This window comes from Ranitomeya variabilis, chromosome 2 (genome assembly GCF_051348905.1).
Source record: "Ranitomeya variabilis isolate aRanVar5 chromosome 2, aRanVar5.hap1, whole genome shotgun sequence".
Classification (NCBI taxonomy): Eukaryota; Metazoa; Chordata; class Amphibia; order Anura; family Dendrobatidae; genus Ranitomeya; species Ranitomeya variabilis.
Genome location: NC_135233.1, coordinates 512,100,211 through 512,121,525, shown reverse-complemented (window position 1 = coordinate 512,121,525; position 21,315 = coordinate 512,100,211).

The following is a 21,315-nucleotide window of genomic DNA, read 5'->3' as shown; positions in this document are numbered from 1 at the left end:
AGAACTAGCGATTCTCTTGGTACGCTTAGGGCAATCAGAAATAACATGAGCAGAATCGCCGCAGTAAAAACACAACCTATTCTGACGTCTGAATCCTTGTTGTTCAGCTCTAGACACAATCCTATCACACTGCATATGCTCAGGACTCCGCTCGGAAGACAATGCCATAGTGTGCACAACTCTGCGCTCACGCAAGCGCCGATCAATCTGAATGGCCAGAGACATAGAATCACTCAGACCAGCAGGCGTGGGGAACCTCACCATAACATCTTTAACGGATTCAGAAAGACCCTTTCTGAAAATTGCCGCCAAGGCATCCTCATTCCATTTAGTCAGTACAGACCATTTTCTAAATTTCTGGCAATATGTTTCTGCCGCTTCTTGACCCTGACACAGGGCCAACAAGGTCTTCTCAGCATGATCCACTGAATTAGGTTCATCATACAATAACCCAAGCGCCTGAAAAAAGGTGTCTACATTAAGCAACGCCGGATTCCCAGGTTCCAGGGCAAATGCCCAATCCTGGGGGTCACCACGCAGCAGAGATATAACAATTTTAACCTGCTGGATGGGATCTCCAGAGGAACGGGGTTTCAGAGCAAAAAAACAGTTTACAGTTATTTTTAAAGCTCAAAAATTTGGACCTGTCCCCAAGAAACAAATCAGGAGTTGAAATTCTAGGCTCTAAAACCGGAGTCTGAACGATATAATCGGAAATACCCTGTACTCTAGCAGCAAGTTGATCCACACGAGAAGCCAATCCCTGAACATCCATACCAGCGCCGAACTCCTGAGCCACCCAGAGGTAAAGAGGGAAAAAAAACAAACACAACAAAATACAGAAAAAAATGGCTCAGCACTAGGGTTGAGCGAAACGGGTCGACCATTTTCAGAAGTCGCCGACTTTTGGCAAAGTCGGATTTCATGAAACCCGACCCGACCCCTGTGTGGGGTCGGCCATGAGGTCGGCGATCTTCTGAATCTGGTATCGGGATTCCGATACTGAGTTCTGATATGTTTGCGATATCGGAAATCGGTATCAGAATCCACATTTAAGTGTAAAATAAAGAATTAAAATAAAAAATATTGATATGCTCACCTCTCCGACGCAGCCTGGACATCGCCGCTGGTAACCGGCATCTTCTGTTCCTAAAAATGGCGCTTGAAAGACCTTTTCGAATGCTTCACGGCTTGTGATTGGTCGCGGCGGCCCACGTGACCGCTGAGCGACCAATCACAAGCCGGTGACGTAATTCTCAGGTCCTGTTCTGGTTCTCAGGTACATGAGAATTACGTCACGGCTTGTGATTGGTCGCTGAGCGGTCACGTGGGCCGCCGTGACCAATCACAAAGCCGTGACGTCATCGGAAGGTCCTTCACGCGTTCATTCTTAAGAAGGAAGGCTGCCGGAAAGAAGCCGAGGGTGAGTATATTCCTATTAGGTATATACTCACCCTCGTATGCGCCCTGCTTCTTTCCGGCAGCCTTCCTTCTTAAGAATGAACGCGTGAAGGACCTTCCGATGACGTCACGGCTTTGTGATTGGTTGCGGCGGCCCACGTGACCGCTCAGCGACCAATCACAAGCCGTGACGTAATTCTCATGTACCTGAGAACCAGAACAGGACCTGAGAATTACGTCACCGGCTTGTGATTGGTCGCTCAGCGGTCACGTGGGCCGCCACGACCAATCACAAGCCGTGAAGCATTCGAAAGGTCTTTCAAGCGCCATTTTTAGGAACGGAAGATGCCGGTTACAACCAGGGTGCGTCAGAGGGTGAGTATATCAATTTTTTTTATTTTAATTCTTTATTTTACACATAAATATGGATCCCAGGGCCTGAAGGAGAGTTTCCTCTCCTTCAGACCCTGGGAACCATAGTATCCCATTGCACTGCATTGGGTTTCGCGTTTCGGCCGACCCCGACCCCGACTTTCTTATAGGATCGGCCGATTTCACTCGACCCGACTTTTGAGAAAGTCAGGTTTCGTGAAACCCGACCCAATCCTATAAAAATAAAAGTCGCTCAACCCTACTCAGCACTTTCCTTCCCTTCTTCTGAGATACGGTTAACTCATTGTTGGCCAGTTGTACTGTTATGATCTGGTGGCCTAAGAGCAGCATGAGACGTACTCTGGAGAAGGTGGTACCTGTACTGACCGCAGACCCTGAACTTAACACCGCAACTAAAAGTAGCCGTGGAATGTACCTATCACTCCCTAGACATCTCGACACAGCCGGAGGACTAATTACCCCTAGAGATAGAAAAGGGAAAACTATCTTGCCTCAGAGAAAATTCCCAAAGGATAGACAGCCCCCCACAAATATTGACTGTGAGAGGAGAGGGAAAAAACATACACAGACTGAAATCAGAATTTAGCAAAGGAGGCCACTTCTAGCTAAATAGAAAGGATAGGACAGAGTACTATGCGGTCAGTATTAAAACACTCGAAAATATCCACCACAGAAAATACAAAATCTCCACAGCTAACTAAAGATATTGAGGGTATATCTGCATTTCCAGAGATACCAGCTTGGCTAAACAAATCCTTATACAGACCAAGCTGGACAAGACAAAAACATGGAAAAGAACTGAACAATAAGGCCACAGCATGTGGACAGCAAAAATCAAGGCCAGAACTTATCTTTGTTGAAATGAACAGCAAGCAGGAGAGAGCAGGCAGGGATATGAATCCTCCAGGAACAATGGACAACTGGCACTGACTAAAGGGTCAAGCAAGGCTAAATAGCCCACTCAGGATTGCAAAAACTTGACACACCTGATGAATGCTGCGATCCAGAGACAGCAGCACTACCACTTATAACCACCGGAGGGAGCCCAAGAGCAGAATTCACAACAGAGTAGATCATGCCTTGAGGCATATTTTGCCCTATGGTATGCCCGTTTAATCGACCTCCGGCTATAGCCACGAGACCTAAATCTTTCCATCAGTTCCTCCGCTCTACGTTCAAATACACTATCAGATGAACAAATTACCCTAATTTGGAGGAACTGACCAATTTGGACAGATCTGACCAGGTGCCTCGGATGGCCAGATGATGCGTGCAACAGTGTGTTTGTAGCTGTATCCTTCCTAAAGATGTCGGTCTGTAATATACCAGAGTGGTCTCTCCTGATTGTCACGTCAAGAAAGTCCAGAGACACCATGCTAGATGTAAACGTTAAATGGATATTCAGGTCATCGCCATTCAGTACGTCAATAAGCTGCGCAAGGTCAATCGGGGTGCCCTGCCAAACAAAGAAGATGTCGTCTATGCAGCGTGTCCAAAAAGGGACACGTTCCATAGACCCCACTCTGTCTGACAGGAAGAGGTCCCTCTCCCACAGCCCCAGGAAAAGGCCAGCGCAGGACGGAGCAAAGGCCGCCCCCATGGCGTTCCCCTGGAGCTGCAGGTAGAAGGACCCCTTAAACACAAAAAAGTTGTGAGTGAAGGTGAACTCCAATAGCTCCAGCAGAAGATCCCGAATACCTGCTGGCAGTGTAGAGCTACTCAAAAAGAATTTAACAGCAGCCACGCCGTCAGTGTGTTTAATGTTAGTGTACAGGGATTCAACATCCGCTGAAACCATCAGAGCACCACCCTCTAAATGCAGCCCGTCGACCCTGCGCAGTAAATCCCCCGTATCCCTGAGGAAGGAAGGGAGGCCTGAAACAAGGGGTTGCAGATGATAATCGATCCATTTATTTATATATTCCAAAAAGTTACCCCTACCAGAAATGATAGGTCTGCCAGGTGGAGAGGCAGAATTCTTATGAATTTTGGGGAGTAGGTATAAGGTCGGGATAGTCGGTTCAGGAACTAACAGAGCAGAGGCTAGATCTTTAGAGATAATGCCGTCCCCCAATGCCCATTTGATGATAGTATCCAATTTGGCAGAGTATGCAGAGAGAGGGTTGTACGTCAGTTTCTTGTAACACGTACTATTATTCAGTTGGCGAAAAGCCTCTCTCTCATACATACAAGTGGACCAGAGGATGACATTATCCCCCTTATCAGCCGGTTTGATAAGTATGTCTGGCAGTTCCTGAAGATACCCCAACCTAATCCTCTCCTCTTTTGTCAAATTATCGTTAACCACAAATTTAGGGATCTTATATAACTCCGCCAAATACACAATACACTTTATAAATTTGCTAAAGCAATGCTGTTAGTTTGGCTCAGTAGTTCATTACAAACATTTCTTTGCCCACTATATTAGTTTCTCTCCTTGAGAGCCATAACTTTGGCTGCATCAAATGGTAAGAGTTAAATACAAAAAAGTGATAATAATCTTTATTTTTCTATAGGCTAACCTATTCTGCAGCGCTTTACAGTTTTGCACACATTATCATCACTTTCCCCAATGGGGTTCACAATCTAAATTCCCTATCAGTATGTCTTTGGAATGTGGGAGGAAACCAGAGTGCCCCACAAACACAGGGAGAACATACAAACTCCTTGCAGATGTTGTCCAAGGTAGGATTAGAACCTGAGACTCCAGCGCTACAAGGCTGCAGTGTTAGCCACTGAGCCACCGTGCAGGTGAATGCTTGTAGATGCAGAGGACTTAATCAATTTTGGCTGAGATAACTTGTATGAGGGAGACTGCATGTTCCTTCTTTCTTTCAAGGATAATAAACAGGAATAAATGCTTTTTTTTATCTGTAAAGTAGATGTGAATACTTTTCTGCCCAATGATGACAGAAGTATTCTAGGAGTGATACCTTTATTGGCTAACCAGAAAATAATATGTTTGCAAGCTTTCAGAGCACAGTGGCTCCTTCTTCAGGCAAGATTACAAATAGATTAATAAGAAACAAGCACAACATTTAGGGTATGTGCACACGTCCGGATTTCTTGCAGAAATTTCCTGAAGAAAACCGGAAATTTTCTGCAAGAAATCTGCATTTTTTTTGCGTTTTTTTTCCGTTTTTTTCGCGTGTTTTTTAGCATTCTGCAAGCGTAATTAGCTTGCAGAATGCTAAAGTTTTCCAAGCAATCTGTAGCATCGCTTGGAAAACTGACTGACAGGTTGGTCACACTTGTCAAACATAGTGTTATAGCTTATGCAGCATCTATAGTAAAAGATAGAATGTTTAAAAATAATAAAAAAAATTAAAAAAATGGTTATACTCACCCTCTGCAGACAGCCAATCTCCTCAGCGGCGTCCGTTCCTATAGATGCCGGTGTGGTTCAGGACCTTCGATGACGTTGCGGCTTGTGATTGGTCGCGTGAGTCACATGAGCGGTCACGCGACCAATCACAAGACAGCGACGTCATCACAGGTCCTGAACCACAACATCTATAGGAACGGAAGAGAAAGCATGCACTGGAGAGGCGGGAACACTTCGGGGGCCATCAGAGGGTGAGTATATCACTATTTTTTATTTTTTTATTTTTTATTTTTTTTACCAATTATACGGTGCCCAGTCCGTGGAGGAGAGTCTCCTCTCCTCCACCCTGGGTACCAACCGCACATAATCTGCTTACTTCCCGCATGGTGGGCACAGCCCCGTGCGGGAAGTAAGCAGATCAATGCACTCCTAGGTGTGCGGAATCCCCGCAATTCCGCATTTTTAATGAACATGTTGCTTTTTTTTCCGCGATGCGATTTTTTCGCGGAAAAAAATGCAACATTTGCACAAAAAATGCAGAATACCCTGTAAATAATAGGAGGCATATGTAAGCGTTTTTTTTCGCGTTTTTATCACGTTTTTATAGCGAAAAAACGCGAAAAAAAACGTGAAAAATCCTGAACGTGTGCACATGGCCTTAAAGAATACTACAGCAGGACATTTGTTAGGGGGTGGGAAGTGTGATGAGCCCATAGATAAGCCAAGGTAATCAAATTAGGCATTTTCTTAAGGCCCCGTCACACTTAGCGACGCTAAAGCGATCCCGACAACGATATGACCTGTCAGAGATCGTTGCTGCGTCGCTATGTGGTCGCTGGTGAGATGTCAAACAGTGAGATCTTCCCAACGACGCAGCAGCGATGCGGCGACCTGTAGCGACCTGTACAACGATGTCACATGGCAGCTATTATGACGATTCAGAGGGACATCCTGTGTGACGAGGTCATTGGTAAGGTGTCAAACACAGCGATGTGTGCTACCCAGCGGGACCTCAACGATCAAAAAAAGGTCCAGGCCATTCTGACACGACCAGCGATCTCACAGCAGGGGCCTGGTCGCTGCTATGTGTCAAACATAGCGAGATCGCTACTGAGGTCGCTGTTGCGTCACAAAACTTGTGACTCAGCAGCGATCTCGCTAGCGACCTCGCTTAGTGTGACGGGGGCTTTACAAATGGAGCGGCAGTGGGAATAATGTTCTTAGTTATCTGGAGTCAGTCTGGTGGAGGTGTGAATTGTATCCATGTAGTGACTCATAAATCCGGGTGTTAAATTGAGTCCTAGTGTCAACGAATTAAACATATTCATTAGTTTATATTCCCAAATATTTCTTTCCCTGTGGTCCTTAAAGGGAAGGTGCCATAAAAAAAAAAAATTGTTTCAAGCAATTGAAAAAAATGTAAAGAATTAATGTTCACATTTTCTTAACCCCTTTACCCCCAAGGGTGGTTTGCACGTTAATGACCAGGCCAATTTTTACAATTCTGACCACTGTCCCTTTATGAGGTTATAACTCTGGAACGCTTCAACAGATCTTAGCGATTCTGACAGTGTTTTCTCATGACATATTGTACTTCATGATAGTGGTTAAATTTCTTCGATATAAAACAGAAATTTGGCAAAAATTTTGAAAATTTCGCAATTTTCCAAATTTGAATTTTTATGCCCTTAAATCACAGAGATATGTCACACAAAATACTTAATAAGTAACATTTCCCACATGTCTACTTTACATCAGCACAATTGTGGAACAAAATTTTTTTTTGTCAGGGAGTTATAAGGGTTAAAAGTTGACCAGAAATTTCTCATTTTACAACACCGTTCTTTTTTAGGGACCACATCTCATTTGAAGTCATTTTGAGGGGTCTATATGATAGAAAATACCCAAGTGTGACACCTTTCTAAAAACAGAACCCCTCAAGGTGTGCAAAACCACATTCAAGAAGTTTATTAACCCTTCAGCTGTTTTACAGGAATGTTTGGAATGTTTAAATAAAAATGAACATTTAACTTTTTTTCACACAAAATTTATTTCAGCTCCAATTTGTTTTATTTTACCAAGGGTAAGAGGAGAAAATGGACCGCAAAACTTGTTGTACAATTTGTCCTGAGTACGCTGATACCCCATATGTGGGGATAAACCACTGTTTGGGCGCATGGCAGAGCTCGGAAGGAAAGGAGCGCCATTTGACTTTTAATGCAAAATTGACTGGAATTGAGATGGGACGCCATGTTGCGTTTGGAGAGCACCTGATGTGCCTAAACATTGAAACCCCCCACAAGTGACACCATTTTGGAAAGTAGACCCCCTAAGGAACTAATCTAGACGTGTTTTAAGAGCTTTGAACCCCCAAGTGTTTCACTACAGTTTATAACGCAGAGCCGTGAAGATATATATTTTTTTTTTCACAAAAATGATTTTTTAGCCCCCAGTTTTGTATTTTCACAAGGGTAACAGGATAAATTGGACCCCAATAGTTTTTGTCCAATTTGTCCTGAGTACGCTGATACCCCATATGTGGGGAGAACCACTGTTTGGGCGAATGGCAGAGCTCAGAAGGAAAGGAGCACCATTTGGAATGCAGAAATAGATGGATTGGTCTGCAGGCATCACGTTGAATTTGTAGAGCCCCTGATGTACCCAAACAGTAGTAACCCCCAACAAATTACCCCATATTGGAAACTAAACCTCCCAAGGAACTTATCTAGATGTGTTGTGAGAACTTTGAACCCCCAAGTGTTTCACTACAGTTTATAACGCAGAGCCATGAAAATAAGAAATATTTTTTTTTCCACAAAAATTATTTTTTAGCCCCAAGTTTTGTATTTTCCCAAGGGTAACAGGAGAAATTGGACCCCAAAAGTTGTTGTCCAATTTGTTCTGAGTATGCTGATACCCCGTATGTGGAGGGGAACCACTGTTTGGGCGCATGGAAGAGCTCGGAAGGGAAGGAGCACCATTTGGAATGCAGACTTAGATGGATTGGTCTGCAGGCGTCACGTTGCATTTGCAGAGCCCCTGATGTACCCAAACAGTAGAAACCCCCAACAAGTGACCCCATGTTGGAAAGTAGACCTCCCAAGGAACTTATCTAGATGTGTTTTGAGAACTTTCAACCCCCAAGTGTTTCACTACAGTTTACAACGCAGAGCCGTGAAAATAAAAAATCTTTTTTTCCCCACAAAAATGATTTTTAGCCCCTCAAATTTATACTTTCCCAAGCATAACAAGACAACTTGGACCACAAAAGTTGTTGTCCAATTTGTCCCGAGTATGCTGATACCCCATATGTTGGGGTAAACCCCTGTTTGGGCGCACGGGAGAGCTCGGAAGGGAAGGAGCACTGTTTTACTTTTTCAAAGCAGAATTAACTGGAATTGAGATCGGATGCCATGTCGCGTTTGGAGAGCCCCTGATGTGCCTGAACAGTGGAAACTCCACAATTTTACCTGAAACCCAACGGTAACCCTAACCACACCCCTAACCCTGACACACCCCTAACTCTAATCCCAACCCTAATCGCAACCATAAATGTAATCCAAACCTTAACCCTAACTTTAGCCCAAACCCTAACTTTAGCCCCAATCCTAACCCTAACTTTAGCCCCAACCCTAACCCTAACTTTAGCTCCAACTCTAGCCCCAACCCTAACCCTAACCCTAGCCCTAACCCTAGCCCTAACACTAACCCTAACCCTAGCCCTAACCCTAGCCCTAACCCTAACCCTAACCCTAGCCCTAACCCTAGCCCTAACCCTAATGGGAAAATGGAAATAAATACATTTTTTAAATTTTATTATTTTTCCCTAACTAAGGAGGTGATGAAGGGGGGTTTGATTTACTTTTATAGCATTTTTATAGCGGATTTTTATGATTGGCAGCTGTCACACAATAAAAGACGCTTTTTATAGCAAAAAAGTTTTTGCGTCTCCACATTTTGAGAGCTATAATTTTTCCATATTTTGGTCCACAGAGTCATGTGAGGTCTTGTTTTTTGCGGGACGAGTTCACATTTTTATTGGTAACATTTTCGGACACGTGACAGTTTTTGATCGCTTTTTATTCCGATTTTTGTGAGGCAGAATGACCAAAAACCAGCTATTCATGAATTTCTTTTGGGGGAGGCGTTTATACCATTCCACGTTTGGTAAAATTGAGCAGTTTTATTCCTTGGGTCAGTACGATTACAGCGATACCTCATTTATATCTTTTTTTATGTTTTGGCGCTTTTATACGATAAAAGCTATTTATTTTTTTATTTTTTTGCATATGCATATAATGCTGTATGGCAGCTCGTTTTTTGCGGGACAAGATGACGTTTTCAGCGGTACCATGGTTATTTACATCCGTCTTTTTGATCGCGTGTTATTCCACTTTTTGTTCGGCAGTATGATAATAAAGCGTTGCTTTTCGCCTCGTTTCTTTTTTTTTCCTCACGTTGGAGGATGTACAAGAAAAGGAACCCGTGACCTTATAGTCCTGATTTGTGTTTGGTACACGAACTATATTTGTTGGTAATATGTGGTATACGTTTTGCATTTTTTATTGTTACAGGGGAATGTGCCCACATATTACCAATAAATATAGTCTGTGTACCAAACACAAATCAGGACTATAAGGTCATGGGTTTCTTTTCTTGTACATCCTCCAACGTGGTATACATGACACAATGTACGAGGTGCCATGGAAGTATCTATATTGGGGAAACTATGCAAAGACTACAAAGACTACAAACTAAGATGAATCTACACAGACACACAATCAGGAATGAAATGGACACACCTGTGGGAAAACATTTCTCTGGACCTGGACACAGTATAACAGATTTAAAAGTCTTAATACTAAAAGGTAATTTTAAGGACCACAGGGAAAGAAAAATGTGGGAATACAAACTAATGAATATGTTTAATTCGTTGACACTAGGACTCAATTTAACACCCGGATTTATGAGTCACTACATGGATACAATTCACACCTCCACCAGAGGGACTCCAGATAACTAAGAACGGGCAGCACGGTGGTGCAGTGGATAGCACAGCAGCCTTTGCAGCACTGGAGTCCTGGGTTCAAGCCCCACTAAGGACAACATCTGCAAAGAGTTTGGATGTTCTCTCTGTGTTTGCGTGGGTTTCCTCTTGGTACTCCGGTTTCCTCCCACATTCCAAAGACATACTGATAGGGAATTTAGATTGTGACCCCCAATGGGGACAGTGACAATAATGTGTTTGCAACCTGTAAAGCGCTGCAGAATATGTTAGCGCTATATAAAAATAAAGATTATTATTATTAAGAACATTATTCCCACTGCCTCTCCATTTGTAAGAAAATGCCTAATTTGATTACCTTGGTTTATCTATGGACTCATCACACTTCCCACCCCCTAACAAATGTCCTGCTGTAGTATTCTTTAAATGTTGTGCTTGTTTTTTATTAATCTATTTGTAATCTTGCCTGAAGAAGGAGCCACTGTGCTCTAAAGCTGCAAACATATTATTTTCTGGTTAGCCAATAAAGGTATCACTCCTAGAATACTTCTGTCATCATTGGGCAGAAAAGTATTCACATCGATTTTTCTGGCTAACACGGTACCACAACACAATTTGTTATTGCGTATCTGCAAAGTAATTATTTGAAAGGATGACAGATCATCTATTGTGTCTCCAATATTTACTACACAGCCGAAAGGAACAGTTATGGAAAATTGAGCATGGTCACAGTTATTATTTAGAAGATCTTCACATTCATGCAGTTCTCACTTTTATTTCCGGAATACAAAGTAGCAGCTATTTTTAACATTACTTAGCTATAGATACTGGTCAAGAAGATTGTCATGATTGTCCAGAGTACTCAATGTGTTAAGCTTAAGTTTTTCTAGAAAGGCAAAATATAGATATGATTGCTGTTAATAGTGTAGTGAGAACATACAAATGACGATTTGGAATCCAGATTGAAATATACCGAATGCATTCAGACAATTACATAGCTGCATTTCTTGTAAAACATTTACAGATGTGACAGACAATGCTCATAGTGACACAATCTTGAGAAATGTTTGTTCATTCACTTCACAAACAGTTCTAAGCTTCTATGTGTCTGTTGTTTGGCATTGTAAAACATTAAGGCTGAACCTCTGCCTGTGGTGGTTTTATCTAAATCCTTGTGGCTTTTATATCCTAAGGGTTTATGGCACCTCATCTGATGACTCCATGATATCTCAGTTTCATCCGACCTTGAAAGCTGGCCACTTGAAGGGCTGGGTGAAACTAGATTTACTACATAGTGTAAATCACTATATAAGACCAGAGAAGCATGACTGGTTTCACATTTGCAGTTGTGTCTGCAGCGTTTCTACCGCATATATCTGCATGCATTGTATATTTCTATATTTAACATTAGGGATGCATGCGTTTTTGATTGTTCGCGTTTTGCCGCATTTGACGACGCATGCGTCGTTTCGTCGTTTGCGGCTTGGCGCGGAAATGCAACATGTAGTAATTTTTAGAGGCATCAATTTGCTGCCTGGAAACGCATGTGGTCGATTGCGCAAGGATTGCGGCAAAAAAACGCATTGCTGTCTATATGGACGCATACAAGCACATGCGTTTGCTTGCGTTCGTGAACGCATGCGTTTCAAAAGAGAAAAACATGTCTAGACACTGATAAGCCACCCCCCACATACAAGGTGATAAAGGGAGGGAGTGGACATTTGCAGGTCACTACTCAGCAGACACTGAAGCAGACGAGACACAGGCTACATCTTGGAGGAAAACAAGGCACTGAACAATGTGAGTATATCCTAGCCAATGCCTTTATTTTCTATTTTCTGTCTCTACATGTCCTAATTTCTTGCATTTCTTTCTTTCTACATGCATCAGAATGTCTTCTTCTTCTTCTTCTGATGAGGAGTTTCGTCCTGGGCCGTCGGAAGTCGAGCATGTCAGTGAGGCGAGTACTTGCCTCGTTAGATTGGTAAGCATTCACTGTCACATCTACACATGTGACAATTTGAATTTTTCATTTTTTTAGTGCTCTTCTTCAACTGCGGCACAGACTGGGCAGGAGCAGCGGACTCAAGGTCGGGTGGAAAGAAGGCAGCGGGTACGTATACAAGGCTGACTGTTTACTGTAGTATACTCAGTGTAATATTCTTGAATCTTCTTTTCTTTCCATTCCTATTTCTTAACTTTTTTCTTCTGGAATCCTTTTGTATGTTGACTTTCCTATACATGCCATTTCTCAGCATCTTTTTTCCTTATGTTAATTCACTAAACTTTAATGACTTTATTTAATTTTTAGGTTCCACAACGGGAGGATGACCTAATTGAAAATGACCTCCTCATCTCCCTGGTCCAGGAGCGAGTCCCGTTGTGGGACACCCGGGATCCACTGCACTCAAACAACATCACAATCCGGCGCCTATGGAATGAGGTGGCCAAAGAGATGTGGGATGGCTGGGACAGCGCCTCAACTTGGGTCCGAAATGCATTTGGTAAGTATTGCACTGCAGTGTGAAGCAGCAGAGACCTTGGCCGTGCTCACTCGACTGTGTGTGATGAAAGAAACTCTCAGGAGTTTCTGTCATCACACACAGTTGTGTGAGCACGGCCAAACGTCTTTTTTCTGACCATAATTTTTTTTTTTAACAGTGGCCAAAGTTTAAAACACGTTGGCGTTCGATGAAGGACCGCTTCAACAAGGACCTGCGTCAAGAGAGCAATGTTCCCAGTGGTTCAGGAGCAAGGTTCAGAAGATACAAATACTATCAAGTTCTGGCATTTTTAAGGCCGGTCCTTGCCCAGAGAACGTAAGTATTTATCACGTGCATTAGGTTGTATTGTATTGCCATAATCTGTATTTTTCTATTCCACAGGATTTTGCGTCTGGTTAATTTTTGGTATTCATTTTCTTTTTCCTTTTTTCACAGCACATGGAGCACAACTGTTGGCCCAGGTTCTGGAGCGGTCCTTCATCCGACAGCCACGGACCTGTCCCAGCCATCCAGCAGCGCTGCAGCAAGTGGGCCTTCCACACTAACTGGAGACCAGGGAGCTGATCCATAAGGTCTTCCCCTTTCACAGTCCTCTTCCACTGCCCCTTTTTTTTGGGCTCCTCCCGGCAGCGGCAGAGGGCATCGGACAGGTCACTCATGCCCGAGTTTTTGCACTTGAGCTCGGTTTTACACGAAGCAATCAAGGCTTTGGGTGACCGAATGGATATTTCACATAACCTCTTGAATGCACGTATCCAGGAGGTCACTAAAAGCCTTGACCAAGTGAAAGCTGACCTCCAGAGGCCAGCACATCATTTTTTTAACCAAATTGAGCAGGGCATGTAGGAACACCTTACTCCTTATCTCCAGCTGAGTGTCATGCAGGCCTGCAATGCTGCTTACGTGCAGGCTATGCAGCAGAGTCGGTATTTCCAGCAGACAGTATCGGCATATCCACCTGTGCCTTCACTGTCACGATTAACCTCAATGCCGACCTCTGCTGCATACCACTGCACGGCCACCTCAATTCCTAGCACTGCCGAGTGCAGTTGGACATCCCACCGCCACCACCATGACAACCGCTGCTCCTGCTTGGACCTCCTCCACTGAAACCACAATGCAGCAGGACCCTGGCATGGCCTTCCGTACCGCCACCACCATGATGCAGCAGGACCCTGGCATGGCCTTCCGTACCGCCACCACCATGATGCAGCAGGACCGTGGCATGGCCTTGTGTACCGCCACCACCACGATGCAGCAGGACCCTAGCATGGCCTTGCGTACCGCCACCACCACGATGCAGCATGACCCTGGCATGGCCTTACGCTCTACAAGCACTATGGACTCTGGCATGGCTGCAAGTTCTATGAGCACTATGGACTCTGGCATTGCCTTACACTCTACGAGCACTATGGACTCTGGCATGGCTGCACGCTCTATGAGCACTAAGCACTATGGACTCAGGCATGGCCTTACACTCTACGAGCACTATGGACTCTGGCATGGCTGCACGGTCTCGAGCACTATGGACTCTGGTATGGCTGCACGCTCTACGAGCACTATGGACTCTGGCATGGCTGCACGCTCTACGAGCACTATGGACTCTGGCATGGCTGCACGCTCTATGAGCACTATGGACTCTGGCATGGCTGCACGCTCTACGAACACTATGGACTCTGGCATGTCTGCACGCTCTCGAGCACTATGGACTCTGGCATGGCTGCACGCTCTACGAGCACTATGGACTCTGGCATGGCCTTAGGCTCTACGAGCACTATGGACTCTGGCATGGCTGCACGCTCTACGAGCACTGGCATGGTGCAGCTGGACCCTGACAGCTCACCCACCACTACGCCACACCATATGAGCCCACCAAGGCTTCCCAGAACACGGCAAACCCCCCCCAAAAAACAAACAAACAGAGGACACTTAGTATTCCTCCCCCTTCACCTCCCAATGTGTCTGTAATGTCAGGTTTGTCTCACCCTTCCAGTGCGTCAAGCCTCTCATGTGTCAAGCCCCATCCCTGAACTTCCAGACCCTACTAGTTTCATTGCCCCTTCTCCTGCCACCTCTGCGTCGTCCATGGTTAGCCAGGCCTCAGTGCTTCACACCCCCCGTTTACATCACTCTACCCCAAGCCGGCGCAGTTAAATACATTTTTTGGTTGTTAAAAAATTTAAAAAAATTGATTTGCCCCAATTATGTTTGGTTTACTGTGTCTTCCGCCGCCGGCAACACACACCATGCGCCAAATAAGAAACTTAGCCACACACTTTATTTTTTGGCCACATCATGTCTCCAGTAGTTATAAAAAAAAAATGCAGTTTTGTGTGTCTTTAGTATAGAGATATGAGGTGGGCCAAAAAATGTATACTTGTATTATCTCCATAATCTCTTCTTTCTGCTTTGTGTGTGACTAGTGTTGCAGTCAGAAGAGAAAATGGCGGACATACAGTGCAGAACTCTACTGAACAGGTCAGGTGTCAAAAAACTCATTAGTTAGGACACCTGACCTGGTGAGTAGAGAACTGCCTTGTATAACCTCCATTTTCTCTTCTGTGTACATAATCTATTACACACAAATTGAAGGGACGATGGTGATCACACACGGCATATCTATGCTCACCTGCACAGGTGTCAGAAATAGTGAATTCATGAAGCTGTTTATATGTACATCATGAATTCATTATTTTTGACACCTGACTTGATGAGTATAGATCTCTTTAGTGTGACAGTCATTGTCTCTTCAGTCTGTGTCCAATGGATACAACAGAACAGAATCAGCTTTTATAAATACTTTATTGAGCGGGCACCATCCAAATCTTCATACAGAAAGGGGATCACCATGTGCATACCAATAGGCAATAACAACAAACAAGAACAAGCGTATGCACAGAAATAGGGATCACCACAAAATAGCTAATGGTAGAAAAAGTCTTTATTCAAGGAACAACGTACACAAAGACAATTAAAAACATCTAAAAACACAATTCGAAATAATGGGTCCAACCAATTAACAGATAAATGCTGCAGAAACTGTACACCTCACACAGCTAATACATATCCTCTAATACCATTTAACATAAATCGCAACTGAATCTGACAATGTGTCCCCTGTACATGAGTACACCATAAGGGTTACTTTGCCAAAATGTTGGGCAATTGGATAGGCACTGGTACGCCACACGTATTGATAACTGGTGGGAATATAACACCAAATCCCTAGTAACCTATAACCTACCAAGTAGTCCCGAATGACTCTTACCCAGCCCTAGTGTAACCCTCTGGGAAACGATCCTCAATCAACAGGCATGTCAGAATCAGCAAAGCTGTGTGGGTGAAAGACCCACGCGTATCGACGCACACGGCGTCTTTCTCAAGGTCAGTGACACTGACCTTGAGAAAGACGCCGTGTGCGTCGATACGCGTGGGTCTTTCACCCACACAGCTTTGCTGATTCTGACATGCCTGTTGATTGAGGATCGTTTCCCAGAGGGTTACACTAGGGCTGGGTAAGAGTCATTCGGGACTACTTGGTAGGTTATAGGTTACTAGGGATTTGGTGTTATATTCCCACCAGTTATCAATATGTGTGGTGTACCAGTGCCTATCCAATTGCCCAACATTTTGGCAAAGTAACCCTTATGGTGTACTCATGTACAGGGGACACATTGTCAGATTCAGTTGCGATTTATGTTAAATGGTATTAGAGGATATGTATTAGCTGTGTGAGGTGTACAGTTTCTGCAGCATTTATCTGTTAATTGGTTGGACCCATTATTTCGAATTGTGTTTTTAGATGTTTTTAATTGTCTTTGTGTACGTTGTTCCTTGAATAAAGACTTTTTCTACCATTAGCTATTTTGTGGTGATCCCTATTTCTGTGCATACGCTTGTTCTTGTTTGTTGTAACAGAACAGAATCAGGACGCAATGACGTCAACAAGCTTACCAATAAAGCAACATGGCTGCCATAACACTAGCAGTATGTGGCCAGTGTTTTATATCGTGTCTGCGAATTGAGATACTGATTTGGCTTTTATCCTAAGTCATATTGCACGACTCGTTAATGGGTTGATTGTGACTTGTAGGATCGCTACTTCCAATAGGTGGCGCTGTAGAGTTTAAGTCCTCTTTTTCTCAGAAGAGGCAATTTGCATATCAGTATTTGTAAGCCAAAACAAGGAGTGGAACAATTAGAGGTAGATTATGATATTAACATAATAACTAACACCTCTGCCTTTATCACCCACTCCTGGTTTTGGATACAAATACTGATATTAAATACAGACCAAATACTGCTAGTTTTAGGACAGCCTTGGTTTGTAGAGGAAAAACATAGGAGACACGGTCAACACAACCAAAACTAAAGTTTATTAATGAGAAATATTATTATCATTGCAGAAAATTACTGGTACAGATCGAATTACAACAGGACATTTACACAACATTGTCCTGCCATGACACACGTCCAATATCTGAATCAAAAAAGGCAGCAAATTGGTCCCGCATGTGACCAACTGCTGCAGTTGACCGCAGCGGGTGATGCTGGAAATCGGGCAGTGGGTGTGCAACTGGTTCATCCAGTTCAATGTTGGATTGCTCCTTTGCCATTATATAATTGTGCAGAACCACACAGGCTTTGACCACCTCGTCGACTGTTTCCACTTTTTGATTTATGGCTGATGCAAGAATGCGCCATTTAGAGACCAGAATGCCAAAGGAACACTCTACTGTTCTTCGGGCCCTGGTCAGTCTGTAGTTAAAGATCCTTCTAGTGTGGTTCAAGTCTCTACTGGAATAGGGCTTCAGTAGGTTTTCACACATCTGAAAGGTCTCATTCCCAACCATAACAAATGGCATCGGTGGACCTTGAGTGTTGGGGAGAGGTTGTGGCAGGGGAAAATTGAAATTTTTGCCATACACATGGCGGCCCATATCTGAGTTCTTGAAAGTCTGGGAATCGTTGCCACGGCCAAAAGCTCCAATGTACACGGCGATGAAGCGACAGTTCACATCGGCTATTGCCATGAGCACAACAGAAAAATATTTTTTATAGTTGAAATACTCCGATCCTGGTCTCGCAAGTTTGATAATGCGGATGTGCTTTCCATCCACCGCTCCTAAACAGTTGGGGAAATCACACACACTTCAGAATTTTTCTGCAATTTCAAGCTACATGTCGACGGTGGGTAGGGGTATAAACTCATCCCGGAGTACATTCCACAAAGCCCGACAGGTGTCCACAACTATTCCGGACAGGGTGGATATTCCAAGCCGGTATTGGAAGTGGAGGGATGATAAACTCTCTTTGGTTGCCAGAAATCTGTAAGAAAAAGAAACCCCCCCAAAATTACAAACTATTATATTTATGGTGTGGTTACACTAAAGAAAGAAAGGAAAATACCCAAAACATACATGTCAGAAAACACAAAATTTGGACTGTCATTGGTTTAGATTTGGAACGTACCTTAATGTAACCAGCAGACGTTCCTCTGGTGGAATCGCTCTACGGGGCTGGGTGTCCTGTCTCCATATGGCTCCTTGGACACGAGCAAGCAAATCCCGGAACGAGTCTTGCGACATCCTTGTATATTCATGGAATTTCTCCGGGTTGGCATTAAGCTCGCCATACAGCGTGTGATAGGCTCCATGGCTCTCACGTAGTTTGATAATGGGGTGTCTCCAAAAACGCCTACATTGTCTCCTTCTCCATCTTTCGCGATTTCTGTCTTGCTCCCAAGAAAAAGCACAGGCAAGAAACAGCTTGATGCTTTAATCCAGGTTGAAATAAAAGCTCTCCATGCAAAGATCCATCATGACACAGGATACCGGAGCAAAATCTGAAGATTACAGCTGTTCAGGGGTCTATATAAAGAAATCCCATAATACACGCCCTCTGTAGTCCCATTGGTGGTGTCTGGTTATCTTGTTTTTTCTCTTGTGAAATTTATCATCATGCGCAACAAAAATGCAAACACAGGAAAAAACGCATATAAACATGTACAAACGCGGCGTTTTTTTAACCGCATGCGTTACCGCATGCATCTAAAAAAACGCCGCGTTTGTACGCGTTTATATGCGTTTTTTCCACCACTTGTGGATGCGGATTAAACGCTGCAGATTTAAACGCAAATATGAAACTAGCCTTAGACAGATGCCAAAACTGAGGTACCTGTACATGTACAGTGTGCTCATACCTGCATAATTGGGGACTCCCATGCAGTGTAGTTAATCTCCTAGGGGTTCTCTGTCTTGGTGTTGCTTCTCTGATATTCCAGACTGAAGATGTTTAAAAGCCTCTTAGTGATGATGTAAGTATACTGTAAGTTTTTAATCTTTATATATACTTAATCATTGTATGTATGTAATTCAAATATGTACTTAACCTTTGTATGTTAACATATACGAAAGTGTACGCACTCATGCTAATCAATCATATTATTCCTTGAATTTTGTACTTTTAAATAAAATTGCGTTGTATTGCAAGTATTAGCCTTCTTTAAAGCCGTATCTGAACCTTAGTGTTAAAAACTTGGCAAATAAAAATGCCAAATTCTCCTGTAAATCATTCTGCAAAAGAGGGGACCATCATACCATTAAAAAAGACAAAAAATTTTCAATGTAGTGCATCCTGCTCTCAACATATTGTTGGGATTCCATTACCATTTGAAAAACAAGAAAGGGTTTGACAGCTTGAGGTTTCATGGTACACAATTTATTTTTTTTAATTCAAATTAACAGTCTCCTTTGAATAATTTGAATCACGTCATTCAAACTGCATTGTTGGGTATTCTCAAAAGCTTAGCTGAAAACAGACATAATTTTGTGTCACATTAGTAAACTTTATAGTCTTGCAAGGATTTAAAGTAATCTGTTTCACTCGCTTTTGGACTGATTGGTGATATTTTTATCAGTCACAACTCTGAAGTGTTAGCAAGTTTTGGTGGAAGAGAAAAAAAATCCTTTCCTTTGTTTTCCTTGCAGTCAGTTCTCTTTAGCTCTGTGTGATTTTATGTGATTTTTCATTTGAATATTGAGAAATGGAAGGGGAAGAATGCACTTTTCTGACATTTGGAAAAAAACTTTTGTAACCATGCGTTGTTAAACGTCCACCATCTTGCAATGTATGATCTGTGCCTACAGTTTAAAAGTTCACTGAATGCTTTTCTTTTCCATCAGAAGACGATTTCAGGGAAGCAACATTATTTTCTTTATCTGATACAATAACAGTCGAAAAAAATATCATGATCTTCAATTGCTTCTGTGGGGAAAACGCACACTTTGCATGGAGGTGTAATTAATTTTTTTTACGTGGAAATGCCATTTACTTTTATATGTTGGAAATCTTGCACAGAAGCCCCATTAGTAATCACTTGGTTAGATTAAGTTAGACCTTTTATATCTATCATTGGTGATTTATGGATGTACAAAATGCATATTGTGAAGTGGATTTTCATGGGTCCATCCAGTATGTGGATTCCAAGGCCTAATGGGGTGCATATGACTGACTATGCAGCAGGGCTGGCCTTGCTGCTAATGTATAAAACAAAGGAGTACGGGAGTACAAAATGAATATTGTGAAGTGGATTTTCTTGTGCCCATCCAGTATGTGGGTTCCAAGGCGTAATAGGGTGCATATGACTATGCAGCAGAGCAGACTTGGGTTCCAAGGTGTAATGGGGTGCAAATGACTATGCAACAGGTTAGACATTGCTGTCACTGTGTAAAACAAAGGAGTACGGGAGTACAAAATGAATATTGTGAAGTGGATTTTCATGGGCCCATCCAGTATGTTGGTTCGAAAGCGTAATGGGGTGCATATGACTATGCAGCAGGGCAGACATTGCTGTCACTGTGTAAAACAAAGGAGTATGGAGCACAAAATGCATATTGTGAAGTGGATTTTCATGGGCCCATCCAATATGTGGATTCCAAGGCGTAATGGGGTGCATATGACTGACTATGCAGCAGGGCTCGCCTTCCTGCCAATGTGTAAAACAAAGGAGTGCGGGAATACAAAATGAATATTGTGAAGTGGATTTTCATGGGCCCATCCACTATGTGGGTTCAAAGGCTTATTGGGGTGCATATAAATTGGTAGCATGGCAGGCCTTGCATTCAATGCAACATTTTTTCAGGAGGCCCTCCTGGACATCTTATGAAAGGGGTATTGTGGTGCGTCGTAATTCTTGGCACCCCATCCACTCACAGCATAGGCTACAACAGTTTAGGAGACCCACAGTTTAATATTGGCCCTTTAAGAAGATTAATGCCGCCTGATGCACCAGTACAAATAGGCTCTGTGATTTTAAGGGTCCCTCCTTCATAAATGAAACAAGATGGGTCTGCTTATGTGTCACACACCACATGTGGCAAACAGTATGGCAGTACCAAATGAATAATGTGAACTAGGTTTTCCTGTGGCCATACAGTACGTGGGCCCAAATGCTTATTGGGTTGCGTTTAACTTTGGGCAGGCCTTGCATTCAATGCATAAGCAAAGAATATGGCAGTACCAAATGAATAATGTGAACTTGGTTTTCCTGTGGCCATCCAGTACGTGGGATCAAAGGCTTATTGGGGTGCATGTAACTTTAGGGTAGGGCAGGCCTTGCATTCAATGCATAGGCAAATAGTATGGCAGTACCAAATGAATAATGTGAACTAGGTTTTCCTGTGGCC